This window comes from Neoarius graeffei, chromosome 23 (assembly GCF_027579695.1).
Source record: "Neoarius graeffei isolate fNeoGra1 chromosome 23, fNeoGra1.pri, whole genome shotgun sequence".
Classification (NCBI taxonomy): domain Eukaryota; kingdom Metazoa; phylum Chordata; class Actinopteri; order Siluriformes; family Ariidae; genus Neoarius; species Neoarius graeffei.
The window spans coordinates 7,752,885-7,769,947 of NC_083591.1; the positions used below are offsets into that span (position 1 = coordinate 7,752,885).

The 17,063-nt window shown below is 38.4% G+C and overlaps 1 protein-coding gene across 7 annotated transcripts in view; it reads right to left on the bottom strand.

Annotated features, from left to right (window-relative positions):
* Positions 1-17,063, bottom strand: part of bbs9 (Bardet-Biedl syndrome 9) — a 253,915-nt gene that overhangs the window by 210,820 nt on the left and 26,032 nt on the right. The window lies entirely within an intron of this gene.

A 17,063-nucleotide genomic window follows, 5' to 3' on the forward strand; every position in this document is an offset into this window, starting at 1 on the left:
GGCTTGTGGATACAAACATAACAGGAAAGGAATCCGATGGCCATATGTGAAAAACGCAGGATGACCCCGAGGCCCCTGGCGTCTCGTTCGATACGAGATCGCCTTGCTTTCTGAGCAGAATTTCAAACCAAAACAAACAAGCACACCCACAGTAAAGTTCATTGCTTCTCTCCGTACCAGATCGTCCTCACCCACGTTTCCAAAGAGGAATCTTGGGGGCAAGCAGTGGCAATAAATATCAACGTGCAAGGCGGTATCCACCATTCCCTATCTATATTCACTCCCATTAACCAACACACCATTTACTTGCACTAAGGATTTACATCATTTTGTATCTTTTTCTCCATTTCTCTTAACACGCTGGTGTAAACGCTCTTTAATTCTGCTACCAATCATAATTTTACAGGAATTTTTCAGCCTTTTCTCTCTGAATCGCACGTGTCGTACATGTGCCATTACCACGGTCAATAACGGCCTTCATACTTCACTGCACTGAGAAAAGACAAAGTGACTGAAAACCAAAGTTTAAGGGCAGCTGGTCAGTTCGGTCAGTAACCATTTCTGGGAAAGACCTTTTTGGTAAAATGCTCCCATAAATTCCATAAAGGGTTTTTGGGGGACAATCAACATGGACACATGACAGCATGCAGCATTCCCTCCATCCCAAAACGCGTTCAATTACAAAACCAGAAACGGATTCTGTTTTAGACATCATATTTCAATCAATAAAACAAACCGTTTCAGAAAGAAGGATGGAAACAATTAAGGGAGGAAGTAAGGACAAGTCAAGATGGATGGAAGGAAGGAATGAAGGAAGGAAGAATGAAAGAAAGTAAGACAGGAAGAAAGGAAGCAAGCAAGGAAGGAACAAATAAGGAAAGTAGTAAGGAAGGAAGGAAGGAAGGAACATTATATAAGCAAGCAAGAAAGGAAGGAAGGAAATAAGGGAGAAAGGAAGGAACAAAGTAAATAACGAAAGAAGGATGGAGCAAAGTAAATAAGGAATGAAGAAAGGTTAGGAAGGAAACAAGTGAGGAAAGAAGGAAGCAAATAAGCAACAAGAAAAGAAGGAAGGAAATAAGGAGGGAAGGAAGGAACAAAGTAAATAAAGAAGGAAGAAAACAAGCAACGGAGAAAGGACGGAAGGAACAAAGTAAATGAAGGAAGAAAGGAACAAAGTAAATCAATAAGGAAAGGAAGGGAGGAAAGAAGGATCAAAGTAAATAAGCAACAAGAAAAGAAGGAAGGAAATGAGGAGGGAAGGAAAGAACAAAGTAAATCAAAAAGGAAAGAAGGAAGGGAGGAAAGAAGGATCAAAGTAAATAAGCAACAAGAAAAGAAGGAAGGAAATGAGGGGAGGAAGGAAGGAACAAAGTAAATAAAGAAGGAAGGAACAAAGTAAATAAGCAACAAGAAAAGAAGGAAGGAAAGAAGGGGAGGAAGGAAGGAAAACAACCAAGGAAGGAACAAAGTAAATAAAGGAAGGGAGGAAAGAAGGAACAAAGTAAATAAGCAAGCAAGAAAGGAAGGAAGGGAGGAACAAAGTAAATAAAGAAAGGAGGAAAGAAGGAACAAAGTAAATAAGCAAGCGAGAAAGGGAGGAAGGAAGAGAGGAACAAAGTAAATGAAGGGAAGAAGGAAGGGAGGGAGGAAGGAAGGAAGGAAAACAAGCAAGGAAGGAAGGGAACAAAGTAAATAAAGGAAGGAAGGAAGAAACATTAAGGAAGGAAGAAATGTAAAAAGGAAGAAAACTGAACAGGAAGCAAGCACGGAAAGAACAAAGCAAGGAAGCAAAGACGAATGGAAGCAAGAAAGCGTGGAATGAAGCGAAGGAATAAAACAAGGAAGTAAAGAAGAAATTAAGGATGGATGAACAGGTGCAAAAATGAATGCTTCCAAGGTATCAGTCATTTAATCTGTAAATTTCTAAATTCTTCAGAGGAAACAATTGGTAATTATGTGTTCGGTGATTATACAGTATACAGTTTCACCCGATGGTTCTTCAAACCTCCAGGAAAGTGTTAAATAACCACAAGTCTTTTTTTTTTTTTTTTTACTGTAATGTACTGAACTGGAGTGCTGGAAAGATGAATAAAACTCCATAAGAATATCTTGAAGATTTTCTCCATGGTAAGACAAAACTGTATAATCTGGCACGGACACGTCATCGCCGAGTCTGCGGTCATTTTCGCGCATTTTATTAGGATCTCGTACAGCGTTCGCAGCAATAACCTTAAAAGATTATAACCCGCTGGAAGCCCACAGTGTAAAACTGGCTTTATTCCTCCCTTTCCTCCTGGTTGGAGAGAGAATCGAAGCCTAGTTTGGGCTGTAACAGGCCACTTGTTCGTTTCTTGATTAGAGTAGACGGGGCACAAAAGCGTGGAAAGAGCCTCCGATTTCGGTCCCGATTTCCTGGTCTGTTCTTTTTTGAAAAACTTTATCTTCCATGATCGTTCGTTCTCAATGACTCTGTTCATGGTCTGAATGAGAAATCTGGCAGCTGGAGTTTAATCCTTAAAACTGCTGTCAGCGTAGCGGATACTCAACCCACCAGAATTCTTCAGATCAAAACAAGTTACAGGTTGCAAATAGAAAATCGGTTGGATTTATTGTTTTGTGATTTTACCACAGCACTAATGCTCTTTGAAGTTGTTTGGAGTAATTCGTGATTAGAAGATACGAGATTAGCTGTCTCTCTCTCTTTTTTTTTTTTTTTAAACTAGCACTCTGTTGGGCGGTAATTGCTGCATGCACTTCCCTTCATCTAACTTTAACTTGTATGTGTATAACGTCGGTCCTGGAGTGTGTGGGTGTGTGTGTGTTCCTATAGCACTCTGGTTGTGTGGGATCTGTGTTTTGCTTTGCTGAACAGTGTGATTGCTGTGGGCAGGTCAGTGGAGGTGACTCAGCGAGCTGGGTGGTAAAACACTCCAGCTGTGGAGCTACAGTACAGAAAGCACACACCCTACTGCTCACACACTTCTCTAAAACGCACCGCGCTTAGAACTAGAACACCGCTAGCAACGGGTGGAACAAATGCCTAACGTTGACTAATGAAGTTCCTTTTGAAGGCTGAAATTTACTCTCTCAAAAACCCCAGCATCCTGTCCCAGTCAGAGGCAAAACTGATAAAGCAACAAGTTTCAGGACAAGTTTACACTGCCCGATTTATAGGTAATGTGGGAAACTGTGGTTTTTTTTTTTTTTTGCTGCATTATTAACTTTACAAGAGATAGAAAACTGAAGTTGGTGAGGGAATGATTGTTTATCCATCCATCCGTCATCTATACCGCTCATCTGTCAGGGTTGCAGGGGAAAGTGGACTTCATGTGAGGGGCGGAGTTCACCCTGGGCAGGTCACCAATCTACCGCAGCGCTAACACAGAGACGAACAACCATCACACTCACACCTCTGGGCAGGTTAGAGACAATCCGCATGGCTTTGGACTGTTGGAGAAAACCGGAGCACATGGAGGAAACCCACACAGGCATGAGGAGAACATGCAAACTCCATGCAGAAAGGCCTCAGTCAGCCACGAGGTTAGAACTCAGAACCTTTTTGCTGTGAGGTAACAGAGTTAACCATTGATGTGCCACTCAAATACATTTTTAAAAATTATGGTATAAGAATAATAGAACTTGGCAAGGAAGGAAGCAACAGAGGAAGGAAGAACAGAAGGACCAAATCAAGAAACAAAAAGGAAAAAAAGAAAGAAAGGCAGGACCAAATCAAGAAAGAAAGAAAGAAAGAAAGAAAGGTGGGACCAAATCAAGAAAGAAAGAAAGAAAGAAAGAAAGAAAGGCGGGACCAAATTAAGAAAAAGAACCAAAGCAAAAAGAAAGGAAAAAAAAACAGAAGGGCCAAAGAAAGAAAACCAAATTAAGAGAGAAAGAAAGGAAGGAAAGAAGGAAGGACGGAAGGAAGGACCGGCCAAAGGGAAAGAAAGAAAGAAAGAAAGAAAGAAAGAAAGAAAGAAAGGTGGGACCAAATCAAGAAAGAAAGAAAGAAAGAAAGAAAGAAAGAAAGAAAGAAAGGCGGGACCAAATTAAGAAAAAGAACCAAAGCAAAAAGAAAGGAAAAAAAACAGAAGGGCCAAAGAAAGAAAACCAAATTAAGAGAGAAAGAAAGGAAGGAAAGAAGGAAGGACGGAAGGAAGGACCGGCCAAAGGGAAAGAAAGAAAGAAAGAAAGAAAGAAAGAAAGAAAGAAAGAAAGAAAGAGGACCAAATCAAGAAAAAGAACGAACTAAATCAAAAAGAAAGAAAAAAGAACAGAAGGGCCAAAGAAAGAAAGAAAGAAAACCAAATTAAGAGAGAAAGAAAGGAAGGAAAGAAGGAAGGACGGAAGGAAGGACCGGCCAAAGGGAAAGAAAGAAAGAAAGAAAGAAAGAAAGAAAGAGGACCAAATCAAGAAAAAGAACGAACTAAATCAAAAAGAAAGAAAAAAGAACAGAAGGGCCAAAGAAAGAAAGAAAGAAAGAAAGAACCAAATCAGAGAAAGAAAGGAAGGAAAGAAGGAAGGACAGAAGGACCAAATCAAGAAACAAAAAGGAAAAAAAGAAAGTAAGGAAGGACCAAATCAAGAAAGAAAAGAAAAAGAAAGAAAGGCGGGACCAAATCAAGAAAGAAAAGAAAAAGGCGGGACTAAATCAAGAAAGAAAAGAAAAAGGCAGGACCAAATCAAGAAAGAAAGAAAAAGAAAGAAAGGGGGGACCAAATCAAGAAAGAAAAAGAAAGAAAGGGGGGACCAAATCAAGAAAGAAAGAAAGAAAGAAAGAAAGAAAGAAAGACGGGACCAAATCAAGAAAAAGAACCAAAGCAAAAAGAAAGGGAAAAAAACAGAAGGGCCAAAGAAAGAAAGAAAGAAAACCAAATCAAGAGAGAAAGAAAGGAATAAAAGAAGGAAGGACGGAAGGAAGGACCGGCCAAAGGAAAGGGAAAGAAAGAAAGAAAGGCGGGACCAAATCAAGAAAAAGAACAAACTAAATCAAAAAGAAAGAAAAAAGAACAGAAGGGCCAAAGAAAGAAAGAAAGAAAGAAAGGTGGGACCAAATTAAGAAAAAGAACCAAAGCAAAAAGAAAGGAAAAAAAAACAGAAGGGCCAAAGAAAGAAAGAAAGAAAACCAAATCAAGAGAGAAAGAAAGGAATAAAAGAAGGAAGGACGGAAGGAAGGACCGGCCAAAGGAAAGGAAAGAAAGAAAGAAAGAAAGAAAGAAAGAAAGAAAGAAAGAAAGAAAGAAAGGCGGGACCAAATCAAGAAAAAGAAACAATCAAAAAGAAAGAAAAAAGAACAGAAGGGCCAAAGAAAGAAAGAAAGAAAGAAAGAAAGAAAGAAAGAAAGAAAGAAAGAAAGAAAGAACCAAATCAGAGAAAGGAAGGAAGGAAAGAAGGAAGGACCAAATCAAGAAACAAAAAAAAGAAAGGAAGGAAGGACCAAATCAAGAAAGAAAGAAAGAAAGAAAGAAAGAAAGAAAGAAAGAAAGAAAGAAAGAAAAAGAAAGGCGGGACCAAATCAAGAAAGAAAGAAAAAGAAAGAAAGGCGGGACCAAAATCAAGAAAGAAAGAAAGAAAGAAAGAAAGAAAGAAAAAGACAGGACCAAATCAAGAAAGAAAGAAAGAAAGAAAGAAAGAAAGAAAGAAAGAAAGAAAAGGGGGGGACCAAATCAAGAAAGAAAGAAAGAAAAAGGCGGGACCAAATCAAGAAAGAAAGAAAGAAAAGGGGGACCAAATCAAGAAAGAACGAAAGATGGGACCAAATCAAGAAAGAAAGAACCAAAGCAAAATGAAAGGAAAAAAAAAGAACAGAAGGGCCAAAGAAAGAAAGAAACCAAATCAAGAGAGAAAGAAAGGAAGGAAAGAAGGAAGGACGGAAGGAAGGACCGACCAAAGGGAAAGAAAGAAAGAAAGAAAGAAAGAAAGGCGGGACCAAATCAAGAAAAAGAACGAACTAAATCAAAAAGAAAAAAGAACAGAAGGGCCAAAGAAAAAGAAAGAAAGAAAGAAAGAAAGAAAGAAAGAAAGAAAGAAAGAAAGAAAGAAAGAAAGAAAGAACTGACCAAAGGGGAAAAAAGAAAGGAAGGAAAGAAGGAAGGATGGAAGGAAGGACCGACCAAAGGGGGGGGAAAAGAAAGGAAGGAAAGGAGGAAGGACCAACCAACTCAAGAAAGGAAGGACCAAATCAAGAAAGGAAGGAAGGAAGGACCAAATCAAGAAAAAGAATGAACTAAATCAAAAAGAAAAAAAGAACAGAAGGGCCAAAGAAAGAAAGAAAGAACCAAATCAAGAGAGAAAGAAAGGAAGGAAAGAAGGAAGGACCAACCAAATCAAGAAAGGAAGACAGACCAACCAAATCAAGAAAGAAAGAAGAGACCAAATTAAAAAAGAAAAAGAACAGAAGGACCAAATTAAGAAAGGAAGTAAAGAAGGAATGTAAAAGGAAGGAAGCAAGAAAGAAGTCAGAAATCAATTAAGGAAGCATGAAAGAAAGGAAAGTGGAAAAGGAAAAAAGAATGCAAGGAACAAAGGAAGGAAGGAATAAGAGGAATAAAACTTTTATAGTCATGGTATCAGTAACTCGAACTCATCGCACCACACCAGTGCTCATTCATTTTGTCCAACAGCAGGACAGTTCTTCATTCCTCACATCAAGTCAGGTGATAATTTTCAAAAAACATTTGGGGTGATGAATAACGGCACTTTGGCAGCCCTGGTATTAAACTTCCAAACTTCCTTAATGTGACTTCCTGTAATAACGGGAGTGCATGTTTTTCCATCCGAACAGCAAGATCACATTTTCGATACGAGAAGCCAGCTTTCCACCAGCGGACGAGACACAAACCCGGGCACACATGTAGTCCCTGGCTTCTGTACACCCACTCCAAGCTAAACGCACAAACAACAGCAGTTATTAGTCATCAGTGTTTGGATTACAATTGTTTAAAATTACGGTGTGATTATGGCAGTTTCAGATGTGATATATCGAGTTGCGGCCACTCCTTATCTGTTTGGATTGGCCACCAGATACAGGACATCTTGGAGTAATTTTCCTGCGTAGTGGATTCAGCTGCGAGGCTGGACGAGGATGTGAAACGACTGCAAGCCAACGTGCTACTTAATAGTGTGTGTGAGAGCTGCGCTACTTAATGAGTCGCGGTCTCGATCAAAAGCCTCGCTTCCTAAATGAATCCAAGCACAAAGATCAGGGGAAAACGGTAAAGCAAGCATCACGGTTAGTTAGGACGCTTTTAGGAAAACCAGAAGCGAGTCTTCAGAAAGCAGACGTGCTTTGTTAACCATGGCGTCCATTTCTACATTGTGTGTGTGTGAGAGAGAGGAGGAGAGTTGGAGAGTTAGAACCCTGTGCGCTGGAGAGAGCTCAGGACAAAAAGCTCATTTAGATGGTGCTGACAGACAGGACAAACAGGACAAAACCAGGGCAAGTGACCCAAAGAGTGACAGCGAGGGATTCTGAGAGAAAGAGAGAGAGAGATGAAGAACCCTTCACTCATCCCAGGCTACAGCAGTATCAATTACCTTATCAGATGAGAAAGAATCTGAGTGGACGGTCCCACAAACACACACATTTCATCTCAAGCCTGGGATAAACACCCTTCGTTTTCTCACTTGAGGTTTCTGCCTGCATCTCCGTTTAGAGGAAATTGCCCAGAAAGGAAAAAAAAAAAAAATCAAACTTTGTCAAGCACGTCCAATAAAAAGAGGATTTATCAGAGGTACATGGTGGATATTAAGAGCTGCATAGCTCCTCTCAAGGCTGTTGCTTGCGCACCTTTTCCAGCCAGCATTTTCCTTTCCAGCATTGACCTTCTGTGGCTTAAAGGGGAACTGAAGGCAAACTCATCATCAAAATTCTATTTCTTATTTTATTAAATGTCGGAATGCATTTCTGGTAGCTATTTTGTCACTGCTATAGCAAGTTATGAGTGTTTGAAATATGCTACGTCAGGACTTTTCAAAGTGTGGGGTGCGCCTCCCCTAGGGGGCGCCAGAGCTCTTCATGCGCAACGTGAGGAAAAATAAGCCAGAATAAGTTACTATTGCGGACATTTAGCGAACTTCAGCTAGCCTTTGCCAGAGACAAAATGGATCGATTTTTAGTAGCTAAAGCTACAGTGAGTGAGGAGACAGAGTCTGGGCCAAGCAAAAAAAGAAGGAAGTATGACCACGATTATTTAAAGTTTGGATTTGCATGGACTGGATCTGAAGATGCTCCACTGCCACAGTGTGTTGTCTGCCAAGAGGTGCTAGCTAACGATGCTATGAGATGTTTAAAATGTGTAAAACAAGATGTTTTTAAAAAAAAGCACAGATGTTTAAAATGTGTAAAAAAAAAAAAATGTTTTAAAAAAGCACAGATGTTTAAAATGTGTAAAACAAGATTTTTTTAAAAAAGCACAGATGTTTAAAATGTGTAAAAAAAAAAGATTGTTTTAAAAAAGCACAGATGTTTAAAATGTGTAAAACGAGGTTTTTTTAAAAAAGCAGATATTTAAAATGCGTAAAACAAGATGTTTTTTAAAAAAGCACAGATGTTTAAAATGTGTAAAAAAAGAGATGTTTTAAAAAAGCACAGATGTTTAAAATGTGTAAAAAAGATTTTTTTTAAAAAGCACAAATGTTTAAAATGTGTAAAAAAAAGATTTTTTTAAAAAAGCACAGATGTTTAAAATGTGTAAAACAAGACGTTTTAAAAAAGCACAGATGTTTAAAATGTGTAAAACGAGGTTTTTTTAAAAAAGCACAGATATTTAAAATGCGTAAAACAAGATGTTTTTTAAAAAAGCACAGATGTTTAAAATGTGTAAAACAAGACGTTTTTTTAAAAAAGCACAGATGTTTAAAATGTGTAAAACAAGACATTTTAAAAAAGCACAGATGTTTAAAATGTGTAAAACAAGATTTTTTTAAAAAAAGCACAGATGTTTAAAATGTGTAAAAAAAGATGTTTTAAAAAAGCACAGATGTTTAAAATGTGTAAAAAAAAGATTTTTTTAAAAAAGCACAGATGTTTAAAATGTGTAAAAAAGATTTTTTTTAAAAAGCACAAATGTTTAAAATGTGTAAAAAAAAGATTTTTTTAAAAAAGCACAGATGTTTAAAATGTGTAAAACAAGACGTTTTAAAAAAGCACAGATGTTTAAAATGTGTAAAACGAGGTTTTTTTAAAAAAGCACAGATATTTAAAATGCGTAAAACAAGATGTTTTTTAAAAAAGCACAGATGTTTAAAATGTGTAAAACAAGACGTTTTTTTAAAAAAGCACAGATGTTTAAAATGTGTAAAACAAGACGTTTTAAAAAAGCACAGATGTTTAAAATGTGTAAAACAAGATTTTTTTTAAAAAAGCACAGATGTTTAAAATGTGTAAAAAAAGATGTTGTAAAAAAGCACAGATGTTTAAAATGTGTAAAACAAGACGTTTTTAAAAAGCACAGATGTTTAAAATGTGTAAAACAAGACTTTTTTTTAAAAAAGCACAGATATTTAAAATGCGTAAAACAAGCCGTTTTTTTTAAAAAGCACAGATGTTTAAAATGTGCAAAAAAAGATGTTTTAAAAAAGCACAGATGTTTAAAATGTGTAAAAAAAAGGTTTTAAAAAAGCACAGATGTTTAAAATGTGTAAAACGACGTTTTTTTAAAAAAGCACAGATGTTTAAAATGCGTAAAACAAGACGTTTTTTTAAAAAAGCACAGATATTTAAAATGCGTAAAACAAGACGTTTTTTAAAAAAGCACAGATGTTTAAAATGTGTAAAACAAGACGTTTTAAAAAAGCACAGATGTTTAAAATGTGTAAAACAAGACGTTTTAAAAAAGCACAGATGTTTAAAATGTGTAAAACAAGACGTTTTTTTAAAAAAGCACAGATGTTTAAAATGTGTAAAACGACGTTTTTTTAAAAAAGCACAGATGTTTAAAATGCGTAAAACAAGACGTTTTAAAAAAGCACAGATGTTTAAAATGTGTAAAACGACGTTTTTTTTAAAAAAGCACAGATGTTTAAAATGCGTAAAACAAGACGTTTTAAAAAAGCACAGATGTTTAAAATGTGTAAAACAAGATGTTTTAAAAAAGCACAGATGTTTAAAATGTGTAAAAAAAGATGTTTTAAAAAAGCACAGATGTTTAAAATGTGTAAAACAAGACGTTTTAAAAAAGCACAGATGTTTAAAATGCGTAAAACAAGCCGTTTTTTTAAAAAAAAGCACAGATGTTTAAAATGTGTAAAAAAAGATGTTTTAAAAAAGCACAGATGTTTAAAATGTGTAAAACAAGACGTTTTAAAAAAGCACAGATGTTTAAAATGTGTAAAACAAGATGTTTTAAAAAAGCACAGATGTTTAAAATGTGTAAAACAAGATGTTTTAAAAAAGCACAGATGTTTAAAATGTGTAAAAGAAAAAAATAATGTGTACAACCATTTTTTTTTTAAATACGAATGGAACATTAAGTATAGCAACAACAAAAATTGTAAGGGGGGGGCGCTGTTGTTTATTTGCTCTCTGAGAGGGGGTCTGACTCTCCCACACTTTGAAAACCCCTGCGCTACGTAATACATCAGTCCATATGTCAAAGCAATGGCCGTAAACGAGATTCGCAGAGACCTGTGTGAGACATCGTAGGACGGAAGTAAAACATACAGTGGAAATCAAAGCGACCAACATCTGCCAGCATTGTCAAAAGACGCACGTGCCCTCTTTCGGATACTGATGTAATCAAGCCGGAAGTTTTCCCTGCGTCTGAAATCGCTCCCTATTCACTATATACAGTAGTGGGGACGCCCACTATATTTTGCAATGCTGTCCGAAACCTGAGTGAGGGATTATGTGGGAAATGTGCTCAGTATAATATGTATTTATCACAAAAATACATGCATGTATTTATTATTTTGAAAACCAACCAGCCGCCTGATCTGGCACGTTTTGATTGTGCGACAGTAATGACGTAAATACCAGCGCGACAGATTAGTCCTCATCCTGTCGCCTTTCTACGGTAACTCTTCTCTACTCCACGTTGGTTCGAAGTCGTACAGAATAATCTCCATCACTGATGAAGCTGGCAAATCTTGAAATGAATCTAAATTGGAATGATATGGTGATCTGGCACAGTTTTCAAAATGGCGGCACTGACACTTCACGTCTGAAGTCTCGCACAAGTCTCGTGAAGATTGCACGGATTAGTGACACCTACCGTGGACTAAACGAACTACATTCAACATGGCTAAAAACCGAAAAGTGTTATATACAACCCCGATTCCAAAAAAGTTGGGACAAAGTACAAATTGTAAATAAAAACGGAATGCAATAATTAACAAAATCTCAAAAACTGATATTGTATTCACAATAGAACACAGACAACATATCAAATGTCAAAAGTGAGACATTTTGAAATTTCATGCCAAATATTGACTCATTTGAAATTTCATGACAGCAACACGTCTCAAAAAAGTTGGGACAGGGGCAATAAGAGGCTGGAAAAGTTAAAGGTACAAAAAAAAGGAACAGCTGGAGGACCAAATTGCAACTCATTAGGTCAATTGGCAATAGGTCATTAACATGACTGGGTATAAAAAGAGCATCTTGGAGTGGCAGCGGCTCTCAGAAGTAAAGATGGGAAGAGGATCACCAATCCCCCTAATTCTGCACCGACAAATAGTGGAGCAATATCAGAAAGGAGTTCGACAGTGTAAAATTGCAAAGAGTTTGAACACATCATCATCTACAGTGCATAATATCATCAAAAGATTCAGAGAATCTGGAAGAATCTCTGTGCGTAAGGGTCAAGGCCGGAAAACCATACTGGGTGCCCGTGATCTTCGGGCCCTTAGACGGCACTGCATCACATACAGGCATGCTTCTGTATTGGAAATCACAAAATGGGCTCAGGAATATTTCCAGAGAACATTATCTGTGAACACAATTCACCGTGCCATCCGCCGTTGCCAGCTAAAACTCTATAGTTCAAAGAAGAAGCCGTATCTAAACACGATCCAGAAGCGCAGACGTCTTCTCTGGGCCAAGGCTCATTTAAAATGGACTGTGGCAAAGTGGAAAACTGTTCTGTGGTCAGACGAATCAAAATTTGAAGTTCTTTATGGAAATCAGGGATGCCGTGTCATTCGGACTAAAGAGGAGAAGGACGACCCAAGTTGTTATCAGCGCTCAGTTCAGAAGCCTGCATCTCTGATGGTATGGGGTTGCATTAGTGCGTGTGGCATGGGCAGCTTACACATCTGGAAAGACACCATCAATGCTGAAAGGTATATCCAGGTTCTAGAGCAACATTTGCTCCCATCCAGACGACGTCTCTTTCAGGGAAGACCTTGCATTTTCCAACATGACAATGCCAAACCACATACTGCATCAATTACAGCATCATGGCTGCGTAGAAGAAGGGTCCGGGTACTGAACTGGCCAGCCTGCAGTCCAGATCTTTCACCCATAGAAAACATTTGGCGCATCATAAAACGGAAGATACGACAAAAAAAGACCTAAGACAGTTGAGCAACTAGAATCCTACATTAGACAAGAATGGGTTAACATTCCTATCCCTAAACTTGAGCAACTTGTCTCCTCAGTCCCCAGACGTTTACAGACTGTTGTAAAGAGAAAAGGGGATGTCTCACAGTGGTAAACATGGCCTTGTCCCAACTTTTTTGAGATGTGTTGTTGTCATGAAATTTAAAATCACCTAATTTTTCTCTTTAAATGATACATTTTCTCAGTTTAAACATTTGATATGTCATCTATGTCCTATTCTGAATAAAATATGGAATTTTGAAACTTCCACATCATTGCATTCCGTTTTTATTTACAATTTGTACTTTGTCCCAACTTTTTTGGAATTGGGGTTGTAATATGTCAATACGAGTCACGATATAAGGTTAATAAAACCGAAAACGTAATTGAACAACACGTTAATTAAGAAGTAAAGCAAGTTTAAAAATGACTTCATTCCTCCTTTAATCTCCTTGTCGAGGGTATTCATGATCGTCTTCTGGACAACTCTCAAGTCAGCGGTCTTCCCAATGATTGTGGTTGCCTTTACTGAACTCATCCGAGATACACATACTATTTATACTGTTTTACTCAAACTCGAAATTAAAGCGAGACTGCCTTTCAGATTTTTCAAGTGTAGGTCATTAAAAGAATTTCTTTAGTGGACCGAAAGCTACTGAACTCGAATTTTTTTTTTTTAATAGAACAATTCATGAATTTAAGGCCACGTGGCCAGCGCTCGAAACTAATGGTGTCCCGACGTCCCAGGGACCATAAAAAATGTCATCGGGACACAAAATTATTATATCTGGGACAATGGAAAAAAATAGATCTAGAAAAAAAGTTCTACATTAATATTATTTACAAAGCCGTAACACATACGTAGACATTCACCTAATTTGTCAATTTTAATTTTAAAACGTTAGCAGCGAAAAATACATAGTAGCTACACTTTCGATGCACCTGCATCCGTAGGCTACAGAGCAGCGCATTCTGTTCTAGAATCTTCGGCCGGAGTCCGCATTATATGGACTTGGAATGGAATTGCTGCCGCACACGCTGCGCCGACTCTTGCCAGAACAAAAATGCTTAAGTGGTTGAAGCGGACCGACCGCGGGGAAGAAACTGAAAGCCCAGACATAACGGCTCCGGGACCTTCAGGATCCAAAGTGTCATCGCCTGGTCTGCAGGCAACGCTAGCAACTGAATGAACTTAATGAACACTGTTAGACACGTTATAAAATACAACAGGAATGATGTGGATGATATTGACGGAAGATACCGTTCAACAGAATAAGTGAGTTTTCTTGGTGTCTTTCTAGTTCAGAAAGTTTAGTCAGTCAGCAGCACAACTAGGCTCGGGCCTGGCACTATGCTGATGTTGCTAACATTTGCACCCACGTTTCGGCAGCGAAAGTTCATAAAATGGATAATGGAAAGTTCATAAAAATGGATAACGGTAATGGATAACGGAAAGTTCATAAAAATGGATAACGGTAATGGATAACGGAAAGTTCATAAAATGGATAACGGAAAGTTCATAAAAATGGATAACGGTAATGGTGAAAATTATAAGTTGGCCTTATAAGTGGCAACAAATATTAAAGGTATAAGTAGATGAAATGAACATAAAAGGGGTCTTATTTTCAACTAAAGTGTACTGCAGATGTAGGGAGTTGAAACATTTTCTGAATGAGCTAGTTGGCCCCTTTAAATAAACGGGTATCTATTCATACAGTGAGATCGCCAAAGTTTAATAAACTGAAAATGCAATAACTGTAATTTTGAAGTAGATGATGTATAGGACATGTGTCGCTTGTGTCTTGTGACTTATTGTAAAAATGATATAAAGGGTTCAAAATCGCATAGTTACAAATATAATAGTAACTTCATATGATAATATTAACCACTGGTTATTTCAGAGAGGAAAAAAATGGGGACACTATTGCTTCCATTCGGGACAATACAACACAGAATTCGGGACCACTGGGGGACACAAAGAAAAAAAAAGTTAATTTCAAAGCCCTGCACGTGGCTCTAAATTCGCTGCTATTTTTTCCTGCTTCACCATGACCCGATTCAAGATACGACGTCATGCATCATGCGGTGGTGGGCTTTCCCTGTTCGCGCAAGGCATTGTGGGATACAAATTTGAAACGGGAGAGAAAAATGGAGGACGTAAGCATGCGGATGAAACATGAAAGACCGACAACAGTAACGGAAATCGAGAAGAAGAAAAGACGTTATGTTATATACGAAGGAAAGGAAACGCAGGACCAAACTAATAAATATCGGGGCTCAGCGAGCACCTCGGTGTGATCAGCGACAGAATGATGGAAGTCAGTGCACGGTCAAAGGTAAACCTGCGCATACGCGCGCACACGGATTTCCTCTGTCTGCCTGACTGCACGGAGAGAGCGATTTCATGCACATTATTTGCTTTAATCTCATCAAATTAAATATTACAGAAATAAACACATCACAGTGACCACATTTCACATTTTATGAAATCGAAAGGCCGTCTAGCTTTAAATATTCTAATATTTTTTCTTCACGCACACACTCCAGGTACTGGTGAGGCTGGAGATGAACATGGTGGGTGGGTCATGATCAGCCTGGAAAGACCTCCTCCATCCTCTCATGGAGCTCCAAGGAGGGCTCGGTTGATGGACATGAGTTTCCATGCTGCGTGCTCTCAGTTCCAGAATCAACAAAGACACATTTAAAATACTGCAGTATGAGCCACAGATTCATGGTTTTCCAGGTTTAGCATTGTATCCATTAATTTATTTTCACTGCTAACTTTAAAGGTGTTGAAGCTGGAAATGTTTGTCGCCTGTGTATGGTTATTAGCTCATCCGTCCGACAGGTGGTGAGTTTATCGCATCACGTGTTGTCCGTCATCATCCACACTTCACAAAAATCGCTTCTTCTCTCAATTCTTCACTGATTTTTATTCTTTTTGGCAGGAAGGTAAGTCTGCCTGGGGTGCATATGGCTTCTACTCAAATTTGCCTAATAATTGCAATTAATAATTAAGATATGGAGGAATTAATCAATCCCGAACGAGCAGTTTCCACACAAATCGCTTCTTCACCGATTTTGATCCTTTCTGGCATGAAGGTAGGGGTACCTAGAGCGCATATAACTTCTGCACAGATTTGCTTGATTACAATTATTAATGAAGTGATTGACTAATGAAGTCTTAATGAGCAGTTCAAAAAAAAAAAAAAACACTCCTTCTTGGTCAATTCCTCGCCGTTTGATTCTTTCTGGCAAATAGGTCGGTATTCCTAAGGCGTACATCGCTTCTATATGTAGCTTGCAACATTTATTGAGCAAGGTGGCCCACTTTAGATCGTTCCTTCTGGACTAGACGGGGCCGGAATGAGCTACGCCGTCATTTACGGTCTCGTTAATTGAATGTGTTCTTTACTGTTTATGAATGAATAAAATGGCAACATCCTGAATCAGATTTTGCTTGAACTATGGAAAAAAAAAATCAAATAGAGTCGACAACATTTTGGAATAAACAATCCCTAATGTAAATTATTTTGTTTAAGGATTGTCAGGATCCAGTGAAATTTTGGCTATTCAAGAACTTCATCAAAATTATCATAAATGATGTCTCATCTCATCTCATCTCATCATCTCTAGCCGCTTTATCCTGTTCTACAGGGTCGCAGGCGAGCTGGAGCCTATCCCAGCTGACTACGGGCGAAAGGCGGGGTACACCCTGGACAAGTCGCCAGGTCATCACAGGGCTGACACATAGACACAGACAACCATTCACATTCACACCTACGGTCAATTTAGAGTCACCAGTTAACCTAACCTGCATGTCTTTGGACTGTGGGGGAAACCGGAGCACCCGGAGGAAACCCACGCGGACACGGGGAGAACATGCAAACTCCACACAGAAAGGCCCTCGCCGGCCACGGGGCTCGAACCCGGACCTTCTTGCTGTGAGGCGACAGCGCTAACCACTACACCACCGTGCCGCCCCATAAATGATGTAAAATAAAGAAAATCTAATAAATGTTTTTTTAATGTTGAAAATTGGCTTTTATTTTTAGTTCATTTCACTCGACCTCCAATTACTTGGCATCTTCCATTTACTTGATATTTCCATTCTACTGCCTGGCCAGGCACGCTGCAATACACATGCGAGTGGGGAGTCAAACTCTCGTGGTCACCCGAGGACCAGCCCCCCCACTGTAACTCGAGCTGTATAGGCGAGAAGCCGAGGGCTATCGAAACGAAGATCGGTGCCACCCAATGCGCCCGATTGCATGGAAGGACTTTAGACTTTTTTTTTTTCTTTCATTTTAAGGGAACAAGAAAGTGCGGTGAAAGTGGGCATGTAAAGCATACATTGAGTAAAGCTTAAAAGTGTGGTTTCAAATAAAGGAACAGAATGTAATCCTGGTGCTGCAGGGACCAAAAACCAACCTGGAACTCGGAGCGTAATCCTCAAAATAAATAACATACGAGTTATACTTTTCCGTTTTGTTCCCAGATGAAACGGGATATAAAACTAAAC